This window comes from Lissotriton vulgaris, unplaced genomic scaffold (genome assembly GCF_964263255.1).
Source record: "Lissotriton vulgaris unplaced genomic scaffold, aLisVul1.2 SCAFFOLD_4548, whole genome shotgun sequence".
Classification (NCBI taxonomy): Eukaryota; Metazoa; Chordata; class Amphibia; order Caudata; family Salamandridae; genus Lissotriton; species Lissotriton vulgaris.
This window is the reverse complement of record NW_028242229.1, coordinates 15,901-39,752: the sequence shown is the minus strand read 5'-3', so window position 1 is coordinate 39,752 and position 23,852 is coordinate 15,901. Positions and strand designations below refer to the sequence as shown.

At 44.5% G+C, this 23,852-nt stretch overlaps 1 pseudogene; it reads left to right on the top strand.

Moving 5' to 3' along the window:
• The first annotated feature begins 19,070 nt into the window (after positions 1-19,070).
• Positions 19,071-20,027, top strand: LOC147669018 (interferon-related developmental regulator 2 pseudogene; annotated as a pseudogene).
• Positions 20,028-23,852: the final 3,825 nt, after the last annotated feature.

Genomic DNA, 23,852 nt, shown 5'->3' with positions numbered 1-23,852 from the left:
CTCAACGTTGAGTTGTTTTTCCAAGTCTTCTAACTTAACTGAATCCTCCTGAGCATGTGCCATGGCTCTTTCCACTTCATTCATAGCAGTGGCAGCTTCATTTTCGATAATAGGTCCTCCAAGTGGATCTTGACTCAATGAAACAGAACTCTGACTGTCCTGAGAACTGTCTCTGGCAATCTCGGCTGCAATCGTTGCTTCCTGCTCAATTTCCAAAGTTAGCATTTCTTGACATTTCGGAAAAGCAGGACATTCTATGCTATCCTTAGCAGCAGTGAAAGAGTCTTCGTAACAGAGGAATCTCCAAGCAGTTCCTCTTCTGCACGCCAAGGCTTGAAAAGTTGCAAAAGTGCTAAATAGAAAAACTCCTTTTTTTCTGAAGATTTGCCACTCAATTTTCGATGGTTTACTAATTGGCATTTTCTTTGCTTGACCAAGCATCCCTCACTTCCAATTACAGCATACACTCCTTTCTCAATATCTTCTTTGATGTTCCTCTTGAATATATAATTTTGTAGAACCTCATATAGACAAACATTCTCAAGGCGACTGCTTCGATTTGGATAATATGTGTCCAACATGTTGGTCTTCAAAATGTCGGTACTGTTTGGTTCCTTTTCTGCCAAATATTCAATTTCCCGGACAGGTTTTAGAACCCGATTTCGCGTTGCAGCAAGACCAAGACTCGCCCAAACAATACTCCTGGATTTGGCATAGAGACTTGCTGAAGACAATCGATCTGAACATTCGTAAGCTCCGATTTCTCGATGCGACAACATCTTCAGACTGAAACTGTACAACTTCTTGCTGAGGCTCTTTTCATGGGAAATGTCCTCCCACATATCCTTCAGTTCTGTCTTTTCTTTTTTGGTGATGTAAGATGTCACATACCGAGCCACAGCCATACAGTTGTCACCCACAAACTGTATATCCATGTTAGCATTCCACATGGACAAAATCACTGGGTTGTAGTCGTTGATGTACTTGGACTCTTCGTTCCTTTTCAAATTGTATGTATTTTTGGGTCATTTCCTCGTCACATTATGTCGCAGTGAAGACATCAAACTGTTCACTTTTCCTTTAGAAATCACCGGTCGTGGAAAGTTGAAACGACATTTGGTGTAGAACTTGTCCTTGTTTCTGAATTTACGATGACAGTACTTTCCACAACGATGGCTTTGGAAACGTAGAACTTGTTCTCTTAGGCTTATCTTCTCCGTTGCGTTTGGAACAGCACACGTAGAATACTGTTCTATGAAATTCATCACTAAGTCATCCGGATCTGTTCCAAATTTAGGTGCATCCTTGATCCACAACAACATATGTATATGAGGAGCACCTCTTGCTTGGTACTCCTTTCTCCAGAAGAAATCCAACACCTCTCCAAGAGGTGGATTCTTCTTATTTGTGATGAAAGACATCATAGCTTCAAATCTATGATTGAAGTACCTGCATACATTCAATGGATCCAAAGAACACAGTTCTCCAGGTGTCTTGAATTCAATGTTTTCAATATTTCCATTTGCCTCTCGTAGAAATACAAGTAAGTCTTCCCAGCCATACTCGGCACAGCTCAGAGTGAGGAACCATGTCGGAGTTCCTAAGTTCCTCAGCATACATTTTAAATCACCATGACGACGGTACCAGTACTCATTAGTACCACGCTGACACGCCATGAGATTAATTAAGTGAGAATCCAAAATACTGTCTTGGACATTGACTTTATGCATAAAGTCCCTTGCCGAGATATTTCGCATCTGTATACCACTTTTTAAAATGTGGTTCACTGCATATGACAGTCCAGACAGATCGCTTTCAAACAGGAGATGAAACAAATAGGGAATGCATTGACGAAACCTAGCATCTTCTGCATACAATCGTAAAGTCCGGTATTCAGACGCAGGAATTTGATGAGGTCGCTCATCATATCTTCCTCCTCGACCTGTGGGAAATAGCTGTGGGAAACACCGAGCTTCCAAACTTTCCTTCCAAACACTAATGGGACTCCCTTTGGCTTGTTTCATTTGAAACAACTCAATCGCATTCCCCATGACTTCCTTGGAATGCAAAGGATGAACACTATAATGTTCATATATTTCTTCACTTTTAGAGGCCTCTACTTTCTCAATTTGGCCAGCACACAAATCGCTATCCTCTTCATCACTCACTTCCTCTTCTGCAACATATACATTCTTATAGTACTTATTATTTTTCTTCAAATACACTGTTGCCTTTTTGACTTTCCTAACATCCACTAAATCTTGCCAGATTTTCTTATTCTTTGTCGGAACCCCATTAACCAAGATAACCAGAGGTTCCTCTTCCACTTTTTCTATTCCAATTGTGTTAATGTTTTTGTTCAAATCTAGAGGCAAATAAACAACTCTTCCCTTTAATCCTCTCTGTAAATCTGCTGGAGGCAACTTCCCTGTCTTTGGCTCCATTCTTACAATAGCCTGAAAGGGATGGATACTTTGAATCAAAATAGATTCATAAGTATTTAAATCCTTCAATTCAGAAGGAATCTCAACCAATTCCAGATTATTATAAACTGCCCTAGCAGGCATCTGGTTTTGGTTTAATTTATTACAACAATAAGTACACACACGTTGATCCGATCCTAAATCAAAATAATTTTCTACCATCAAGTATGTGGCAAAATCCTTCCATTCACTATAATTTTCCCTTTCACTTTTTGCATATAAATCCACTACCTTAGTCTGATTCTTATAATAAGTGCGTCGACAACATACACAAGTGAAATTAGGCCTCTCACTTGATTTCATCTGAAACGTGGCAATTTCCTTCTGAAAATTATCTGTACTGGAAACCTGTACATTATCTTCAACATAACCCTCTACTTCTGGGTCAATTTGAACATTCTCATCTCTACTACCAAAGTAACAAAACTCAATTTCTTCACAAATATTCTTCACATCTATTTCAGAACCATGCAAAAGAGCAGCACATAATTGTTTAAGCATAATTGCTGGACTCTTAGCATAATACAACATTCTCACTAATTTTCTCACTTTATTATGATGCACTGCTAGCATCCTGAAATGATGAAAAACACTCTGGCATACTCTCCTGGAAAGACAAGCCAGTGAATGACCACGCACACCTGTCATTTGTCTCACTCTGCAAGGATCTAAATCTTGCAACAACTTCATTTTCTGCTTCAAACTTTTCTTATTAAATGTCCGTATAAAATCACAAAGCAAATTGATGGAAACCTGTCGCACACTGCAAATAGAACTACACTTCCAAATGTACACAGGACCCTTAGGACGTCTTCCTAAAACCTCATCACTTAGCACCTCTTCTGTCTCTGTTGTCACAAGTTTTTCTTTTTCAACTGGACAACCATCCTTCACTTCATAAGCTCGACCACTGGTGTCAACTGCAAACATCAAATCATTATCCTGAAAATAACTCTCCTCATTAAAAAAGGCCTCAGAACTTGAACTATGCATCCATTCTCCGGAAAAAACTTCACAAAAGTTACTACGATTTACTACTCTCTTCCATCTACTGTTTGTTTTGAAATCAGAAATTACCTTGCTTAGTTTCCTAATTCTATTGATTACCAAAATAAACAACTTTCGCTTAATTTCAAAAGCATGATCAATAATTTTCTCTACATTTTTCTTCTTCTTATAAAATGCCGCTTTCTGTTGGCATTTTTTAATATTTTTTAATAAATTAACTATTATCCTGTTACGAAACATTCGTTTTCGAATGTCCCTAAACTGTTGTTTCCTTCTACTATCATGCACAGAGTTATCTCTTCCTCTACCAATAACATTTTTGATGGGTCTTTCCTTTCCATTTAAATTACTCTTCTTTTTCTGAACTGAAACATTTTTGCGAAAAATACTTTTTTTACTAAAAATATTTTTTAAGAATGATTTTGTGCTCTTACCCAGAGCTTTCTTGGTGTTTTGATAAGTATTTGGGGAAGAGGACTGCTGCAATAAAACATCATCCTGCTGTCTTTGACGTTTTCGAGCCTTTCTAATACGATTTTTCGTTGGCATTTTTCAAATTAAAAAAAGATCTGCAGTTGAATCTGTGGAAAAATATATTAAAAAATGTTATTAACCACTATTACCAAACAGTAAATGAATAACAATCATCAAAAACTTAACGCCCTACTTATTATTTAACATAGAAAATCTTTTGCACCAGCACTGCATCACAAGGACATTTTCAGTCATTTCCTCTTGAATGCAGGTATACAATTGATTTATATGCTGTGTTTAAAAACGATTTTTTGAAATCAATTACATTTCTGGATATGTACTGCTAGACCTTCATAGGTTGCTTTGGGTCATATTTATAAGGCATATGAGTGTCTATAATGTTATTTTTCCTTTTTAAATGGAAAGCGTTCTTCATGGTGCAAGTTTCTTGTAAATACGCTCCCACCTGCGAAACTGGAAAGGGGCGACCACTCGGTCCCCCCGAACGTATGGCGGAGTGCCTCGATCCCCCCGGGAAGCCATTTTTTGGCGGGAGGCACGTCTCGGCTGGTATGCCCGAAGCGGCGTAGCCGGGGCGCGCTTTTTCCCGCTCTAGAGTGGGCTGGCCTAGACACCGACGTAACCAGCCCCGCCCCCGGGACGGGCAGGGGCGGGTTTACGCCCGCCCTAAAGACGGATAAAAAGAGACGCAAGACCAGAAGACGTCCTCTTGTTCTTGTGCTCCGAAGCTGCACCTCCTCGCTACACGTGAGCTCGGGACAGAACGAAGAGCCAATTTTGAGTGTTTTGATCTTTTTCTTTGTCTTCTAGATACTTCGTCGGTGAGATGCCAAAGAAAGTCGCAAAGAAAATGTCGACCGACCAGATGGTGCGGGCACTTTTCAAAGATATGGCAGACATAAAGAAACGGTTGGCAGAGCGAGACGGGGAGGAGGGTTCGGGCCCTGCGCCGGCTGGTGGGAGACCGAAGAGGCCGAGAAAGGTTCCAGCCGGTGGAGACATCCCGGTTCCCCCTGCACCGCTCGAGGCGCCGACCCCAGTTCCAATAGAGGGGAATCCGATCCCCGTTGTCGTCACCCCGACGTCCAAGGGAGATATGCCCCCCGAGCTGGCAGCACAGCTAGCAGCTTGGTTGGGGGATAGTAGTGATGGCGCCACGGCTGCCGAGGCACAGGCGCTGATAAAAGGGCTTCGGGAGAAGAGAGAGGCAGCGAGAGTGGCTGCGCCATTGGCGGGGATAGACAAGCCGCAAGCGGCAGAAGCTGCGTCCAGTTCAGGTAAGCGGCCATTGCCGATTGCAAGGGACGAGTCAGCACCCTCTCGTAGAGAGAGATTGGGACAACATGTGCCTTTAACCATAAAGGAAAAGATCTGGGCAGGGGAATACGTGAATATTTTTTCCTTGCTTGTTGATCATTATGATGTGGAGCATGTGAAAAGTCAGAAGGACTTAATGCATCCGAGTGTTTGGCGCGCAAAAATGGCCGCCTTCAAGGTAAATGAGAACATTGGCAATTGGGGCAATGCATGGGGTATTTTTACATCGATTTTGGGGGAACGTAGGCCCGAGTTGCTCCCGGAGTTTCCCGTTTATCAATCACGGATTATGGGTTACTCGACAACGTATCAAGGTAACCATTGGTTTTGTTACGACAATCTGTTCAGGAAGGAAAAGGAACATAACAAGAGTTTGACTTGGGATTGTTACGATTCTCTGACATGGGATAAAATGAAGGAATCGGGAATGTTAAGAATGCCATTAGTCGGGAGCAATGTTGTTGATTACTCCCGCCAAAATGTGGGGACGCCCTTTCGACCAAGTACGAGCACCGACGACCAGTCGAGGCCCGCGGGCAATACAGGGAGAAAGGGTTTCTGTTTTAATTTCAACAAGGGGAAGTGTACTAGGCCACCGGGGTCGTGTAAATTCAAACACAAATGTAGTATGTGTGGATCATCCCATCCTGAGTCATCGTGTAGAGCCAGAACGAGTGAGAATGGGGGTAAGGGAGGCGCCAAACAGGTCTAAGCTAGGCCGAGGGGCGCCTTTACCAACCCCGATTGATACCCTGGCAATGATTCCCTGGCTCAGCAACTACCCGGATCGGACTTCTGCCGGGGTGCTGCGGAACGGTTTTACACATGGTTTCCGCATCCCGGTAGGGGACTTTCAGGGTGTAGGGATGTGCAAGAATCAGCTTTCCGTTTTACAACATACATCTGTAGTGCAAGAAAAAATCCAGAAAGAGGTTAGCCGGGGTCGGGTCGCCGGCCCGTTTAGTGTACCCCCGGTACCAGATTTCGTTTGTTCTCCGTTAGGGGTGGTCCCCAAGAAGGACCCGGGTGAGTTTCGTTTGATCCATAATCTGTCTGCTCCCCATGGTCTTTCGGTGAACGACGCAATTGATCCAGAAGTTTGTTCGGTGCGATACGCATCGTTTGATGAGGCAGTAGCCATCTTGAATCGCCTGGGGCCCGGGACGCTGATGGCAAAATCAGACATCGAGTCAGCGTTCCGGTTGCTCCCGGTACACCCAGACGATCAACGTCTGCTGGGATTCGGGTTCCAGGGGTCATTCTACATGGATAGGTGTATGCCAATGGGTTGCTCTATATCATGTGCTTACTTTGAGCAATTCAGTACTTTTTTGCAATGGGTGTTCACTAAGAAAACGGGTTTCCGAAATGTAATGCATTACCTTGACGACTTTTTGTTCCTTGGCCCCGCCGGAAATCCCGCATGTGCACAGGCCTTAGCTGAATTCCGTGTGTTGATGGGTCATTTTGGCGTACCATTGGCACCGGGTAAAACTATGGGTCCCACGACTCGCCTCGAGTTTTTGGGGATCGAGTTGGACTCAAGGGAGGGGTGTTTCCGTTTACCAGCTAACAAAATCTTGAAATTCAGGGCAGCCCTCCAAGTATGTTTACATGTATCCAAGGTTACACTACAGCAGTTGCAACAATTGGTGGGAAAGTTGAACTTTGCCTTGAGGGTGATCCCAATGGCTCGCCCCTTTTCCCGCTCAATTGCCCAAGCGATGGTTGGCCTAAAAGAGAGTCATCATCGCACGAGGTTATCGGCCGAGGTCCGCCAGGACGTGCGGATTTGGTTAGCATTTCTGGCGGACTTCAATGGCCGAGTCGTCTGGAACAAGCCAGCCGTGTCCTCCGAAGAGCTTGGGCTATGGACAGATTCAGCAGGGAGCATAGGCTTTGGCGCCATCTTTGGCACAAAATGGTCGGCACAAAGGTGGCCCCTATGGTGGCACGAAAAAGGGCTGACGAGTAATATTGCCTTCCTGGAACTATTTCCCATTCTGGTGGCCCTGAGAACCTGGCCAGAAGGGTTCAGAGATCATTCTGTGGTGTTCTGGTCCGACAACATGACCGTGGTAGAATGCATCAATAGTCAGGCAGCCCGTTGTAAATTGATTTTGAGGCTGCTTAAGGAAATTGTCCTACTGTGCATGCAACTGAACGTGATATTCAGAGCAAAACATGTCCCAGGGGTGTTGAATCAGGCTGCTGATGCACTGTCTCGTTTTCACATGCAGGCTTTCTCGGGTTTCCTTCCTTCAGCGGACCCAGAGCCGGCACCCTTCCCCGAAGCTCTCTGGTCTCTCGGTGCCCCGAACTTCGTCACCTCGTGGGAGAGAGTCTAGCACCCAGGACAAGGAAGGCATATGAAGGGGCGTTTCAGGCCTATTTAGCCTTTTTAGGGGCAGAGAGAGGGGGACTTTGGGGTCAGGAAGAGTGGGTAGTACTTTTTCTGATGTCCTTACGTAGGGCTGGGAAATCGGTGGCTACGGCTCAAAGGCATCGTGCCGCCATTTCCTTTGTTGCCAGGGCCCATGGCATCCTGGACCCAACAGCGTCTTTTACAGTACAGAAAGCGCTGCGTGGGTGGCAACGTCTAGAGGGTCGCAGAGTGGACATAAGACGACCGATAGGTTTTGATAGATTGTCCCAGTTACTGGCCACACTCCCTAGCACATGCTCGTCCCCTTTCGAGACCTGTTTGTTCCGGACTGCATTTACGCTGGCATTTCACGGGGCTATGAGAGTTAGTGAGCTAGTTGCAAGAAACAAACAGGATGTGTCGGGGGGCTTGTGCAGGGAACATGTTCAGATCAGGGGGGATGCGATGGTTGTTTCCTTTCTCAGGTCCAAGACTGACCAAGATGGGAGGGGGGACTGCACGATCATTCGCAGGATCCCCGAGTCCTCCATGTGTCCGGTACAGTGCTTAGAAGATTACCTAGCACGAAGGGTGGCATCATGGGGGGGGACATTGTTGAGGCATATAGACGCCACCCCGCTGACGAGGTTTCAGTTTCAGCGGGTGCTTGCAATGGCCATTGCCGCAGCGGGCTTGGACCCGGGTGAATTTGGGACCCATTCCTTTCGTATAGGGGCTGCCACTGAAGCGACAGCCAGGGGTCTTAATGTAGAACAAGTGAAACGTGTGGGGCGTTGGTCCTCCAACTGTTATAAGAGGTACGTGCGATTGCACATGTTGTAAAGCTGTAATCATGTACTCACGCTTCTTGTCTTTTGTTTGTTTTCAGTTGCGCAAGCCTACGCGGCGGGGCGGACTGTGCAGTCGACCCAACACCAGGCCAGCGGTCACACATCACCGGCTGAGAGAAAGGAGGTGTGGGTCGTAGGCCACTCATACGTGAGACGGGCCGCAGACGTATTCAAAGCAGGTGATATGATTCATGTACCTGGGGAATACGGGTACAGAGTGTCCTTCTACGGAAGGGGCGGTCTCTGTATTGACCAGTTTCAAGCATTCTTTGAGGGTTTGTTAGAGCGGGTGAGGTCACCGTCCATAGTCATAGTACATTTGGGGGGCAATGATTTAGTCACCACCGGTAGACGACTTCTCCTGGAAGCTATGCTTTCCACGGTAAGTTGGTTAGCAAGGAGAGTTCCGGGGTGTATGATTGCATGGTCTCATATGATCCCACGAAAAGTGTGGCGGGGGGCTATCTCGATCCCTGCTTTGAATCATTCCGTTAAAAAATTGAATAACAAAGTGAGTAGGTTGTTCCGTTCCAAGACATTGCATTCGATCTCACATAGTTGTATTAATGATGACAGTATGTATTTTGGGGATGGTGTGCATTTGTCGAGGGTGGGCAATGAGTTACTCATAGGAGACTTCCTAGCTTGGTTAAAAACGGTAAAACATGACCTTTAGGTAGGAGTTTTGTGGGGGGTCCGGATAGCCGGTCAACTATCCGGACCTGTGGCGGTAAGGTCATGATCGGTGAGCACTAATTGGTAGATCCCTATGAGTGGGCGTCACCCAACACGGATGGGAGCGCTCGGGGGAGGTGGCCATTGGCCCCTCAATGGGGAGGCGGTCCCGTCTAAGGGCGGGTCGCCGGAAGTTAAGGAAAGGCGGTCAAGGCCCCTTCCTGTGTAGGAGGGGTTACAGCCCCCTCCTGAGGAATTTCCCGGGGCCAGTGTCATCTGCGACGGCAGATGCGGTAAGTTGTGTGGGGTGGGGGGAGGTCCACGATACCTTCTAGATACCACACACAAGTATTCGAACGACCTTTAAATGGCGTCGAGTCTTAAGTGCCCCCGACAAGTCAAGGGAAATTGTTAGTAGTTGCACTTGAGGTAAGCCTCTGTGCTGTCGCCCTTCCCAAGTGGGAGGGGTAAGTCTGGTTAGGGATCTTGACACCGGTTATGACCTTGCCGTTGGCCCTTAAACGTTAGGATGTACAATTTCAATTTTTATAGAGAATGTTTTTTGTAGGATGCTAGTTCGGCTAGGAGAACCTCTGTATTAGAGAATATGTTAAGATTAGCCAAACATCGCAATGTGATAATGAAATTGTACATAACATGAAACGTTTAATGTTTAATTTTTTGTTTTAATAAATACGGCCGCGGGAGGGTCACTCCCTCCCACATCCAAAAACTTTAAGAACTGTTTCCGGTTTCCCTCCTTTTGGGATCGTGTTGAGAGGGGGTGGCGGGTATCTCAGCCATATGGAAAGGGGCGACCACTCGGTCCCCCCGAACGTATGGCGGAGTGCCTCGATCCCCCCGGGAAGCCATTTTTTGGCGGGAGGCGCGTCTCGGCTGGTATGCCCGAAGCGGCGTAGCCGGGGCGTGCTTTTTCCCGCTCTAGAGTGGGCTGGCCTAGACACCGACGTAACCAGCCCCGCCCCCGGGACGGGCAGGGGCGGGTTTACGCCCGCCCTAAAGACGGATAAAAAGAGACGCAAGACCAGAAGACGTCCTCTTGTTCTTGTGCTCCGAAGCTGCACCTCCTCGCTACACGTGAGCTCGGGACAGAACGAAGAGCCAATTTTGACCCACCCACCAGCCCCTGAGGACAGCAAGTTGTTGTGCAATAAAGTGAATTTTCTAAGTATGTTTTGCTGTTTTCGTTTACAGGTTGTGAAAGTTTCAGTTTTGTTGTTTATCATAATAAAGTATGGTGAATATCGTTTAGGTTGTTACGATTAAAGTGACTTGATGTAGTGTTGCATTTTAAGCATGCTCTTTCGGTCGTAGCGACCAATGTTTTCAAAGGTTCGAGTAAGAATTGTCGTATTTATTTTTGGTAGGCGGTAAGGTCATGATCGGTGAGCACTAATTGGTAGATCCCTATGAGTGGGCGTCACCCAACACGGATGGGAGCGCTCGGGGGAGGTGGCCATTGGCCCCTCAATGGGGAGGCGGTCCCGTCTAAGGGCGGGTCGCCGGAAGTTAAGGAAAGGCGGTCAAGGCCCCTTCCTGTGTAGGAGGGGTTACAGCCCCCTCCTGAGGAATTTCCCGGGGCCAGTGTCATCTGCGACGGCAGATGCGATAAGTTGTGTGGGGTGGGGGGAGGTCCACGATACCTTCTAGATACCACACACAAGTATTCGAACGACCTTTAAATGGCGTCGAGTCTTAAGTGCCCCCGACAAGTCAAGGGAAATTGTTAGTAGTTGCACTTGAGGTAAGCCTCTGTGCTGTCGCCCTTCCCAAGTGGGAGGGGTAAGTCTGGTTAGGGATCTTGACACCGGTTATGACCTTGCCGTTGGCCCTTAAACGTTAGGATGTACAATTTCAATTTTTATAGAGAATGTTTTTTGTAGGATGCTAGTTCGGCTAGGAGAACCTCTGTATTAGAGAATATGTTAAGATTAGCCAAACATCGCAATGTGATAATGAAATTGTACATAACATGAAACGTTTAATGTTTAATTTTTTGTTTTAATAAATACGGCCGCGGGAGGGTCACTCCCTCCCACATCCAAAAACTTTAAGAACTGTTTCCGGTTTCCCTCCTTTTGGGATCGTGTTGAGAGGGGGTGGCGGGTATCTCAGCCATATGAACTTTGCGATGCGAAGCTGATTGCCTCCCCGGTGTCTGTCAACATTCTAAACAGACCGGAGCGGCCGCCATCTTATCTCTCGGTAGGATCGAGAGAGAAGAAGAGGTGAAAAACGAAGGGGGAATTTAATGAAAGGGGGCAAGGTATACCCCTCTTGACCCCCTAGGAATGTTGTTGGGGTTATTAAAGGGTCCCGTGAGGAAAATAAAAAAAATATATTTTTCACGGTAGAAACGCTTTCTGAACACCGAACTGGGCCGCAAACTGCTGGCGAAACGGGAATTCGCCATTTTGTGCTTCGTTTTAATTAAATTACTAGGTATAAGGGGGTGCGGGAGACCATTTTGTGCTTCGTTTTAATTAAATTACTAAGTATAAGGGGGTGCGGGAGACGTATCCTAATCCCTTATATTTTCTGAGGGTGGCTGAGGAGGCTCATATATGTTGATACATGTGTTCCAGCGGCTGTGCGTGAGCTTTTTTTTTTTTTTGCTGCGTGACGTCTGTTAACGTTCGATTCGAAGGAAATCAGGAAGTGTTGACCACCAATTTGTCAGTGCGATAAAATATTTCGTTATAAATGAATCCTTATTGATAAACATTGTCTGCGCCATCTTGCCTTTTTTACAATGCCACAATTTTGTTGTGCACGGCAGCCATTTTACATGCCAGGCCGGTCCCAGGCTATCACCTAGCCCCAGCTGTAGAGAATCCAGACATGCCAACCCTCCCGATTCAGGCGTCAGACTACTGATTTCAGTGCTACTCTCCCGCCTCCCGATTCCTGCAAACAAAAACCCGGGGGCATATTACCAACAACTAGCGATAACTTGTTTAGAGACAAAAATTATCGCCGCACATCGGCGATTTTTATCGCAGATAAATCTTGCTATTAGCAAGGTTTATCGCAAATGCGATAAAAAACGGCCGCAATGCATGAATATCGCTGAAAAGTCAGCAATATTCATGCATTATCCAGCAAATGCTCTTAGCCATGTTATCCACCTCTCATTGGATAACATGGCTAGGAACTGCTCGCAAATGCGATAAGAAGCGGCCGCAATGCATGAATATTGCTGAAAAGTCAGCGATATTCATGCATTTTCCAGCAAATGCTCTTAGCCATGTTATCCACTTCCCATTAAATAACATGGCTAAGAACTGCTCAGGGCCCCATGAGGAACGCTTTCCATTTAAAAAGGAAAAAATAACATCATAGAAAAGAATCGTTTTTAAACACAGCATATAAATCAATTGTATACCTGCATTCAAGAGGAAATGACTGAAAATGTCCTTGAGACACATGAAAGCGTTTTCTGGAATGCCCTAGCGCCATTTTTTCGACATTATTAACATGGCTATGTAACTCCCATAATCAAAATCTAAATTTGCCAAGCGCAGGTGGGAGCGTATTTACAAGACACTTGCCCCATGAGGAATGCTTTCCATTTAAAAAGGAAAAATAACATCAAAGACACTCAAATGCCTTATAAATATGACCCAAAACAACCTATGAAGCTCTAGCAGCACATATCCAGAAATGTAATTGATTTCAAAAATTATTTTTATAAACAACATATCTGTTTCAGCTTACATAAGAGACCATGGAATGGGCTTCATATACAACAATAACTTGTATAACTGCATTCCAGAATGCTACACCGAATATGCAATTACAATTTCTCAAAGTAACAAAATCTATTTCTATATCACTACAGACAAAGCCACAGTTTAAAAACACAGCTTTCTTCATCATTTTCTCCTTAATTCATACTATTCTCTATCTAAAATAAATAAATCTTTTCTCACCTTAGCAAATACTTTTTGAGTTTTGAAAACAGTCTCAGAAATACACCAAATTGTCTTCAGCAGAAGAAAAAGGATGCACTCCAGAGGCTGCAGCTATTGAAAGCACAGAAATACAGATATTCATTTCACATATCTCTCATATTAGCCAATCATAACTCTTCCCTCACTTTTTTCAAATCAAAACCCTTCCCCCCTCTGCCCTCTCTGCCTTTTTTCCATAGCAACGATCTCCTGGAAGACCTCTCATGTTTTCAAATTCACACAACAATGTTTCAATTGAACTCTGAACTCTCAGTGCACCTGCGTATCCAGTGCAATCTTTCATTAAAAGTTTCTTCCTTGACCATTCAAATTACATCTTTCAAAGAACACATCCATGCACCCTAACTTTCTGTTTTCAGAAATGGAAATGCACCAATCACTGCTAATGAATCATTAGCATTGGAAATCCACAGTTTTTTTTCTTTACAAACTCCTACTGTTTCAACTGCCCTTTCATTACCACACTTCATCTGACTGCAGCCCAACCTTCTCCCACCATGTTTAAGGTCTGGATTGTTGGACATAGTTACAGCCACTGGGCTCAAAGGTATGCTGAGAACAGAAATTTACACAACCTCAATTTACAAGATGTGGAAATTAAGTGGTTGGGCCAAAGAGGATTAAAATGTCACCAATTGATACCATTGGTGAAAACCTTTATGCATTTGCCAAAACCTGACCTGTTAATAGTGCACTGTGGAGGTAATGATTTGGGCACTTTGACAGGGGTAGGTCTGGAAATGCTTTTAAAGGACACCTTTGAGCAATTAATGGCACTTTTTCCTCAAACTGCCTTGGTATATTCCAATATATAGAAAAGAAGAGGATTCCGCTGCACTCCTGGGTTATCAAGGTTCTGTTTAGAAATTAGGAAGGAGAAAGTTGAGTCTTTTAGGGTGCTCAGGGTGAAGCCCTTACTGTCCAAAAAGGGCAGGCGTGAAAGATGCGAGAGGAGAACCTTGTAGGCACAAGGTGGTGAGCCTGAGCACACCTGTATGCTATGATGAGCACAAAGTGATCCAAAGTAGAAATGCAAAAAAGTTTTATTCACTTTTTCATTTATGTAGATATCTTCATGTTAATGATCAAAATGTTCAGCAAGTAGTAGGAACTAACCGGAGGGCATTGACCCCAAAAAACATTTACTACAAAGGGAACTATTCTGGATTTTCAAATTGAGAACGATTGCGCCGCAAGGCCTCAACGAACGTTTGGAGTTTAGTAGCTTCCTTTGACACTCTAGAATGTACACTGATTAGTTGCTGTTTGCTGGCTGGTTAACCTTTTTGTGTATGCCTTTACTCTTCCTAGGCATTTAAACTTTGTATATTGATCCTATTTCTTTTATGTACCAGAATGGGTTTATTTTTATTTTTATTCCATGTCTTCTCATCTATTCTTGCATGCAATCTTCATTTCCATTTTTTCTCCTTTTAGCCTTGTTTTTCTTTCCCTGTGTGACTCCACCCTTTCACATATTTTTTACCATTCTTGTGATTTTTTTAGACTTTCTGTCCCTCTTGGACTTTTCCCCTTTTTTTCATTCTCGCCAACTTGGCTGTATTTTTAAATTCTTTGGGCACTCGTTTTATCACTTTTATTCGTGGGTTTGTTTACCCTAGTCCTTTCTCGGTGTTCACAACATTCGGCTGTAGCGCACAGTCCGTTTTCTATTGCACTTACTATTTCAAACACTTCCGTGTTTGTCGAGACCTTCTACACCAGCGGTTCGCCGTCTCTGCACCTGGTTATACCGGCGTCTGTACATCTTCACACATCTCTCCTCGGTGAGTTTATACGGGGGCAGAGTCAAAGTCTCGTAGATGTAAGCGTAGATTAAATGGGCATTTAAATGGGTGTCTAGCTGAGTGGTTACCTTACTATGTCACCGTGGTGTATTTTCTGATAACGGGAACCGGCTATCCTTTCCACAGCTATCAACATTACTTTACATTGTTGGGAGCGTGTCCTCTTTAATCTTTGCGCACCATTGGTCACCGTAAAATTTCCGACGACTCTTTCTTTCAATTCACCCTCTCACAGCTTCTTTGAACCTTTCGTTTATAGCATGCGCCCACGCTCACCCATGTTCATTTCACCTTATGTGTGAATATTACACAGCATCTGCCCACAGTTCTTCTCTCTTTCCTCACACTTGTTTAATAGGCACCCACCTCCGGCTCCTGACTTATACCACTTTCCTTTACTTATTTACAGCGTGTACCCCCTGACGAAGAGCCCCTCGGCTCGAAATGCATCGGGGTGAGGATATATGAATGTGATGTCTCTTAATTGAACTGGATCAACTTTGGAAAAGTTATATGATTTGAAAATATGATCTTCAGTTCCTACTACTTGCTGAACATTTTGATCATTAACATGAAGATATCTACATAAATGAAAAAGTGAATAAAACTTTTTTGCATTTCTACTTTGGATCACGTTGTGCTCATCATAGCATACAGGTGTGCTCAGGCTCACCACCTTGTGCCTACAAGGTTCTCCTCTCGCATATTCCAATATATGCCAAAGACAGAAATGAAGGTGGTCCAACCAATTTTGTCCACAAATTGAGAAGTCGAGGAAGCATGTAAACAAATCTGTTTCAGCTTTCATGAGAGACCATGGAATGGGCTCCCTGTACAACAATAACTTGCGTTACTACATGCAAGATATCTACAGAGGAGATGGAGTTCACTTCTCAGATGAGGGCAACTCAATTTTCATTCTGAATTTAAGACTGTGCATTGGTACCTACTTATAAGTACCTAAATGTACCATAAACCCAAAAGCTCTTCTCAGAGCTACCCTTCATCTAATCACTCACAATTATTATTTTTTTCTAACTTTTTTCACTAATTTTCCACAAAATACGCTCCCCGAGGCGCTACCCGGTTCGCTAACCGAAAGCTAACCTCGCGGAATTTTTTTTAAAAATGTTTTTTTTCCGCACATATAAGCCTCCTCAGCCACCCTCAGAAAACCTAGGGGGTCAAGATAAGTCTACCGTGCCCCCTTCTACCCATTCTGAACATTATTTGCCCTCCATCTTGTATCTTAAAGCGACCGAAACACAAAATGGTGGACTCCCGTGACGCTTAAGGTTCGCTAACCGGGCCGCTTTCCAGAAAGCGGTCCTAAAAAAAGGTGGGAAAGTAATTTACAGAAAAACGACTAGAGACACTCTCACCAAATATAGATTAGCTCATATTACATAACAACCCCTTTCATTCTCACAAATTTGATTGAAATTTCATTTAGCCATTTAGCCTGTAGACCTATCTAAATACCCTGAGGTAAATTACTTCACAAAACACATCTGAAGTGTTGGAATTGACAACCAATGAAAATGTTACTTTCATTTTCTACTTTTATTACCTGACATTTGATTGGTTATATACCTGAATATATATAAAGGAAGAGAAGAAAACACAGCCATTTTGACTGCTACTTCTTGTTGTAAATCACATTTGAATAGTTACTAAACACTTCAACTTGTTTGTGAAGGTTAGTTGTTATTTTTAAAACTGAAGTATATTGTGCACTATAACTTAATATGGTAGACTTTTTCTGATAGATATATACTATCCCTCTGTAGTAGTTATAGATATACACTTCTCTGCTATAATTATGAATTTACTTACTTTAACTTCACTGTTAAAAAAACAGAACTACATGTCTGAACTTAAACCCAACAGTGCCCTACCTTTCTAATATAATTATTTTTTTATGCAATTTACAGCAAAAAAATGGAAGGGGAGCACGAAAAAACTAATGTTTCCTTCGACATTACAACACAAGACATTTTAACTGAACAAAATGTGGATGAAGATTTTATGGATGAATCTTTTGATGAAAAATTTATTGAAAGCTTAGAAGACACAGAAACATCCATGTTTGACGAGATTCCAGATGATGTAATGCTGGAAGTTTTAATGAACTATGAAAATAATAAATAATTTTTTTTTAAATCAAAATAAATAAATAAATTAAAAAAAACGAACAAAAACAACAAATAATTAACATACAGTATTAGAAAAGTCTATCATTCTTTTATCCTTATAGTACGCTGCCCAGAACGCTTTCCGGTTCGCGAACTTGGCGCTTACCACGCAAAAAAAAAAAAATTTCTTTTTTTTTTTTGGACCCTCCTAGGCCCTTTTAAAACCTCCACATAAAACCTAGGGGGTCAACGAGGATCTACTAAGCCCCCTTATGGTAATTTCCCCCTTTGTTTTGGCCTCCTCTTGTCTCTCGATCCTACAGAGAGACAAGATGGCGGCCGCTCCGGACTGTTTAGAATGTTGACAGACACCGGAGGGCCAATCAGCTTCGCATCGCAAAGTTCCGATACACGAAAAGTTCGCTAACCGGATCGCTGCCCGGAGCGCTGTTACAGATATATATCTTGATTTAAACGTTAATTTCTCAAAATCCACTGAAGCACATATATTGAGACCTAGCAAAGGCACATCGGGCTAACAGTCCCTACAATTTTGCCAAGTTTCGTGCAAATCCATTCAGCCGTTCGGGCTAAAAGTGAGTCCAACCGCCCTATGGAAATTAACATGGAAAAACGCGTTTTGGGACCCCCCTTTTTTCTCGGCCCCCCCTCGACGGAACCCCCCCAAATTTCCAGGACCTGCTCAGAAACAAAATGTGCCATTTTCCTGAAAATTTCAGCCGATTCCGTCCACAAACGCCAAAGTTATTAGACATAGAATTTTCAAAAATGCCATAGGGAAAAAATCCTAACTATATATACCTACTGGCGACCGCCAGTAGGTATATATAGTTAGGACGGTTTCCCATAGGAAATCCCCAACATTCTATTGGGAATAACTTTGGCCCTGGTTGATGAATCTTCGCAAATTTCTCAAAGAAGATGGCTCGCTCCGCTCCGCTCCTTCCCTGAAAGTTTGGGGGGGATTCGTCAAGTGGGGGCTGAGAAAAAAGGGGGTCCCAAAACGTGTTTTCCCCATGTTAATTTCCATAGGACCTTTAGACTCAGCTACAGCTTGAACCGCTGAAGGGAATTACACCAAACTTGTCAAAATGGTAGTGTCTGGTATGCAGATCACGCTTTTGGTAAAATTGTGTAAATCTCTCCAGTGGTTCCTGAGAAAATTAGAAGAGAAATCAATTATATATCTATAAGCGCGAACGCGTGCGCGCACCCTGCGATTTGTCGCGATTTTTGGGGGGGGGGCGGGGCTGGGGGGAGCTTGGGGGGCTTCTCTTTTTGTGTTTATTTTTTCGATTTCGAGGGTGCCCACTCCTCGTTTTGCCCCCCGAGATCACCGCCGCGGCCCAAGCCGCCTGAAGATGGCCGCCGCCTGGTTGTGGGCGGGGCCAGGAGGACGTGGTTTCCGCTTCCCCCTGCCTGGGGGAAGCCTTCGATGTCCGGACCGGTCTCCCGTGCCGAGGGGGAGACCGGGTGATGCAGGCCTGAGGAGCCGCTTCCCCCTGCCTGGGGGAAGCCTTCGATGTCCGGACCGGTCTGAGGAGCATTGTGGGTTTGAACGGGGCTCCCGTGTGCGGAGGGAGCCCCGGGAGAAGAGGAGACGCTTTGGCCGAGCAGCAGCGTAGGTAGGTTGGTGCGGGGATTGGGTGCAGGGTGCAGGGTGCGGGGTGCGGGGTGCGGGCAGCGGTAGAAGTGGGCGGGCGGGACGGAGAGAATAGTCCCGCAGCGCCCTCGTGAAAGGGGCGTTTGCGGAGGCGGGAGTGCAGGTTCCAGGGATCTTTGCAACTGCGGGCGGGAGCGGGTAGAGCTCAGAGGGCGCCGAAAGAAGATGGTGTCTCACTCTCACAGATGCTTTGGAGCGATGTATGAAGAAAGGGAAAGGGGAGGAGCAGTCTTTGGCTGCTAATGTGTTTACACTGCTGTGCCTTCAAATGGGTTCTGGGCCTGAAGGGGAGGAAATTTTCCGGAGTCTTAAGCCACTTCTAATCAATATCCTCACTGATGCCTCAGCCAGCCTAATCGCCCGGCAAAGCTGTGCCTCTGCCCTAGCAATGTGCTGTTACTTGGTTGCAGCTGATGTTGAGGATTTAGGTACATGCCTCACTTGCCTAGAGGGAATCTTCAGCTCTTCATACTTGAATGCTACTTCACCCAACACTGTGCAGCACAACCCTCAGACACAGCAACTGCACTGCAGTGCCCTGCATTCATGGTCCCTGCTGCTGACAATCTGCCCCAATTCACAAGTGGAAAAGATCCTTCTAAACCACTTATCCAAGCTGCCCAGCGTACTGTCCAGTGAAAATGTCAACCTGCGCTTTGTAGTTGGTGAGACCATCGCGCTGCTGTTTGAACTGGCCAGAGAACTGGATGAGGATTTCTTCTATGAAGACACTGACCTGCTTTGTACAAAGCTGAAAGCCCTGGCGACGGACAGCAACAAGTATCGGGCTAAACTGGACCGCCGCAAGCAACGCTCTATTTTCAGAGACGTATTGCACTTCATAGAGAACGGAGAGTGCCACGAGGAGACCATCAAGTTTGGCCTGGAGTGTATGTACATAGATAGCTGGGTTAGGAGGAGAACATACAACGCCTTCAAAGAAGTCCTGGGCTCGGGTGTGCGACATCATCTCCAGAATAATGAACTCCTCCGAGACATCTTGGAACTGGGTCCTCCTCTTGTGTTGGATGCAGCTGCTATCAAAGCCAGCAAGATCACACGAGTGGAAAAGCATATGTACAACTCTGCTGCTTTCAAAGCCCGGACTAAATCTAGGAGCAAAGTGCGTGACAAGCGTGCTGACATCATGTGACCTTGCTGAACCGTGGCCCACACTATCCCACATCTGGCAACACATGCGGCTAGTCTTGCAGAAGTCCCAGATACAAACTACACTTGCCAACAACTGTGATGACTGAAAAATGATGCCAAAACTACAGCCAAGAAGAGGGGGATACAGCTTTTACAGTGAAGCGTCAGACCCCAAAGTGTGCTGTCCCTCAGCATTCATCAGAGGGGCGTCCTCTAACCTGGGAGTGTTTTATACATCTATTTAAAAAGCATCATTCACCTGACTGAGCAGTGCCATTGCCTATGATCATGGGAAAAGCGTGCTTTGGACTTGTTAAGGCAGCTGGACACGTATTTTAGTCAAAAAAAAAAAAAGAATAGTCCTACGATTTTTCCTTAATGAGGCATGGTTCTATTTACCTTTGAGCCCTTCCGCTTCAGAGATCCCGCCTCACCTCCCACAATGTCTATCTACAGCCCCTCTGACACGTTCCCTGGTTTAGACCACCCCCTGCCTTCTGTCTCCCCCTATGCCCTGCTCCTCTCCCTTGCAGCCGAGCACGGCTCCCCCCTCCCTCAGCGCCTTCCTCCTGCCTCTCCCCCTCCCCTTCCTGCTCCTTGAAGGCTCTGGGCTGTTCAGAGCTGCCACCTCCCCTCTGGCTCCTGCTGCCCCCTGCGGTGGACTGGTGGCCCGGAGAGCTCTGTGTTATCCTCTTAAAGGCTTCTCTGCACCCCCTCCTCTGCCAGCCACCCTCCTCAGCCCCAGTGCTCTCACTTCCCATGTGTTGGGGGGGAGGGGGGAAGGCGACAGTCATTGATAAGGCTCCAGACGAGGTGGCTAGCCCCAGATAGGAGTCCTGAAATCTAGAATTACAGTCGGGCTGGGGAAGGAAGTGAAAACTCCCACCTCACCAACTTAAATAAACTTTATGGTCACACGCGACATGTGTGGTGCCTAGAAACCTAGTGCCAACATGAGGTGTGCCCCCAAGTGTGCAGTCCCCACGACCTTCATGAAGTATGCCTGTTCTGATATGTATGTGGCTTAGAAGCAATCTCAGCGCACCATGCATGTTTATAAATTGGATAGCGCCAAGAAGCTATTATTACGTTTATGCGTCATCAGTGCATTATGTTCCTGCGAGGGGATTTAACTAAGCGTCCTTATGTTTTTTTGTATTTAATTTTTAATAAAGAATTGAGCTACAATATGCCCACGGGCCGCTTCCAAAGTAGGAGAAACCCTGCTGAATGAATGACAATTGAAGAGTGAAGTTTGTACATAGCGCCTAGTAACTGGTGAATGCTCCGACATACATATATGCATCTTACTTACATGCGACATGCATACATCGATGTAACATAAAATACATTGACTTCAATGAACTGAGTTGTGGTATGAAGTCAAACGAGAGCAGGGCTGCAACCAGTGTCTATATCCGAACTATGGAGCGCCTAGAAGCCATAGGAATGCATTTTTGATGCCTCAAATGTATAGCGCTTAGAAAAACTTTCTATGTACAAAGCTATGAAGTCTGATACGTACACTATTCAGTAACTTAGAACTCTTGTGAATACATTATCTCTGCCCGAGGTGTATGACGTTTTAACGCCCTCCTAAACATAATGGGGCAGATTTACAAACCCCTTGCGCCACTTTTGCGTCATTTATAACAGGGGGAAATGGCGCAAAAGTGTCGCATGGGGCTTGTAAATCTGCCCCAATGTCTTTAGATGAGGTATATAGTTCACAGAGGCACTGTGGGTAATTAATGCCTGTACCTGGGTGGTACAAGGTTTGGAAACCTAATGAACAGATTATTTTAGTATCAGAGCAGTAAACCATAGGTTTTAGGCCTTATATAGTTAGGAATTAACATATAAAAAACCATTGAAATTCCTTATATATATATATATATATATATATATATATATATATATATATATATATATATATATATATATATATATTAGCATTTAAAAAACCAATGAAATTCGCTGAAAAAACCAAAGGTTATACACTATATATAGTTAGGAATTAGCCTTTAAAAAACCAATGAAATTCACTAAAAAAACCATAGGTTTTAGGCCTTATATAGTTAGGAATTAACATATAAAAAACCATTGAAATTCCTCCTATATAGTTAGCTGGACATTTTATTGACATAAAACCCAATGAAATTCCATATATAGTTAGTTGCAATAACTATATATCGCGCACCCGCAATCCACTGCTGATGATGTCACATATTACATCATTCATGACATGGTCAGTGACATCACTGATGACATCACTGGTGACATCATCCAGTGACTGTGTGTTTCTGTAAAGTTTAAATATGTTTTACATATTGAAGTCTTTTCCTCAACAAGATCCTCAGGTCCAGGTAGTCCACTGCCACTGGACTAACTGTGCCCGAGAATCCAAGATTGACTTGATTGTTGTTGAGGAGATCGATATATCGATTAGCTGACTCTGTGTTTCCCTGCCGGGTAATAAATAAATCATCGATATATCGATACCACTTGATGACCCGTCCTGAATTGACCTCATCATGGTAGGTTCTGGGCACCCGCTCCTCCCACCAGCCAACGAACAAGTTCGCATAGCTGGGGGCAAAGCAGGTGCCCATCGCCGTCCCAGTGAGTTGCCTGTAATGTTGAACTTCAAATAGAAAAATATTACGAGTAAGGCAGAACTCGATATACTCAATGAGCATGATGGTGTGTGCTGAGTACCTTAATTGCCGTCTTTCCAAAAAAGACATTACTGCTGTTATACCATCCTCGTGCCTTATGCACGTATACTGACTGGCAATGTCTAAAACCATTAGTTGGTAGCTAGGGTCCCATTCAATATTTTCTATTTTGTTCAGAAAGTCTTGGGTGTCCCTAATAAAAGAGTCAAGTTGAATACCCATACAGATAGAAAGTGATCGATAAACATAGACAAATGTTCGGTTAATCCATTCATAGAAGAAACAATGGGCCTGCCAGGCGGATGTTTATCGTCCTTATGTAGTTTGGGTATATGATAAAAAGTTGGTGTTACAGGATTCGAACTTCATAAAAACAAATGTTCTTCCCGACCTAGCATGTTTTTATTGTACCACTTGGCAATTAAATTGTCATATTCCAAGATGCTGGTCTGATACTCCTTAGCTGTAACCTTCAAATAACAGTCTGTGTTCAATTGACGAAGTGCTTCCTCACAGTATGCTTCCCTTGTTTGAAATACTACATTACCCCCCTTATCTGAGGGTTTGATGATAATTTTGTGGTCTTGTAATAATTGCTGTAATGCTTGTTTCTCCATTTTTGTTAGATTATCCGAGCGTAGATGATGTTTGGGTCTCCTTCTGAACTTAAGGAGGTCATTAGTCATCGCATCTGAAAAAATGTCAATAGCATCAGGTGGCATTTGTGGATTAAACAGAGACTTAGGTTTAAATGGACTCTCTTCTCTGTCCTGTTCTACACCTGTATTTGCTGCTCTTGTTGGAAAATCTTGAATTTCATGCTCTGGTTCACCACCAGTTTCAGATCTTAAGTCTTCCAGGCATTCTATTGCAGGCAGATCTTTCCCAGTGAGGGCGTTGGTTGCAGTCATCCGCATGGTGTTTCCCTTACGTTCTTTTAAATGTGATCTGGTTTTGAAGTATTTATGGAGCTTGAGCTTCCGCACGAAACTAAATAAGTCAATGCGTGCTTGTGTGTACTCCAATTGGTTGCTTGGGCAGAATGTGAGTCCCATTTTGAGTACCTTATGCTCTACTTCAGTAAGGGTCCTTTCCGTGAGATTGACTACTGTCAAATTCGACGTCATTATTGCCTGTTCATGTTCTTCTTGCGATTCGTCCAGCTTCGGGTTCGGCCTCTTCCTCTGCCTGCCTCCCCCGCCTCTG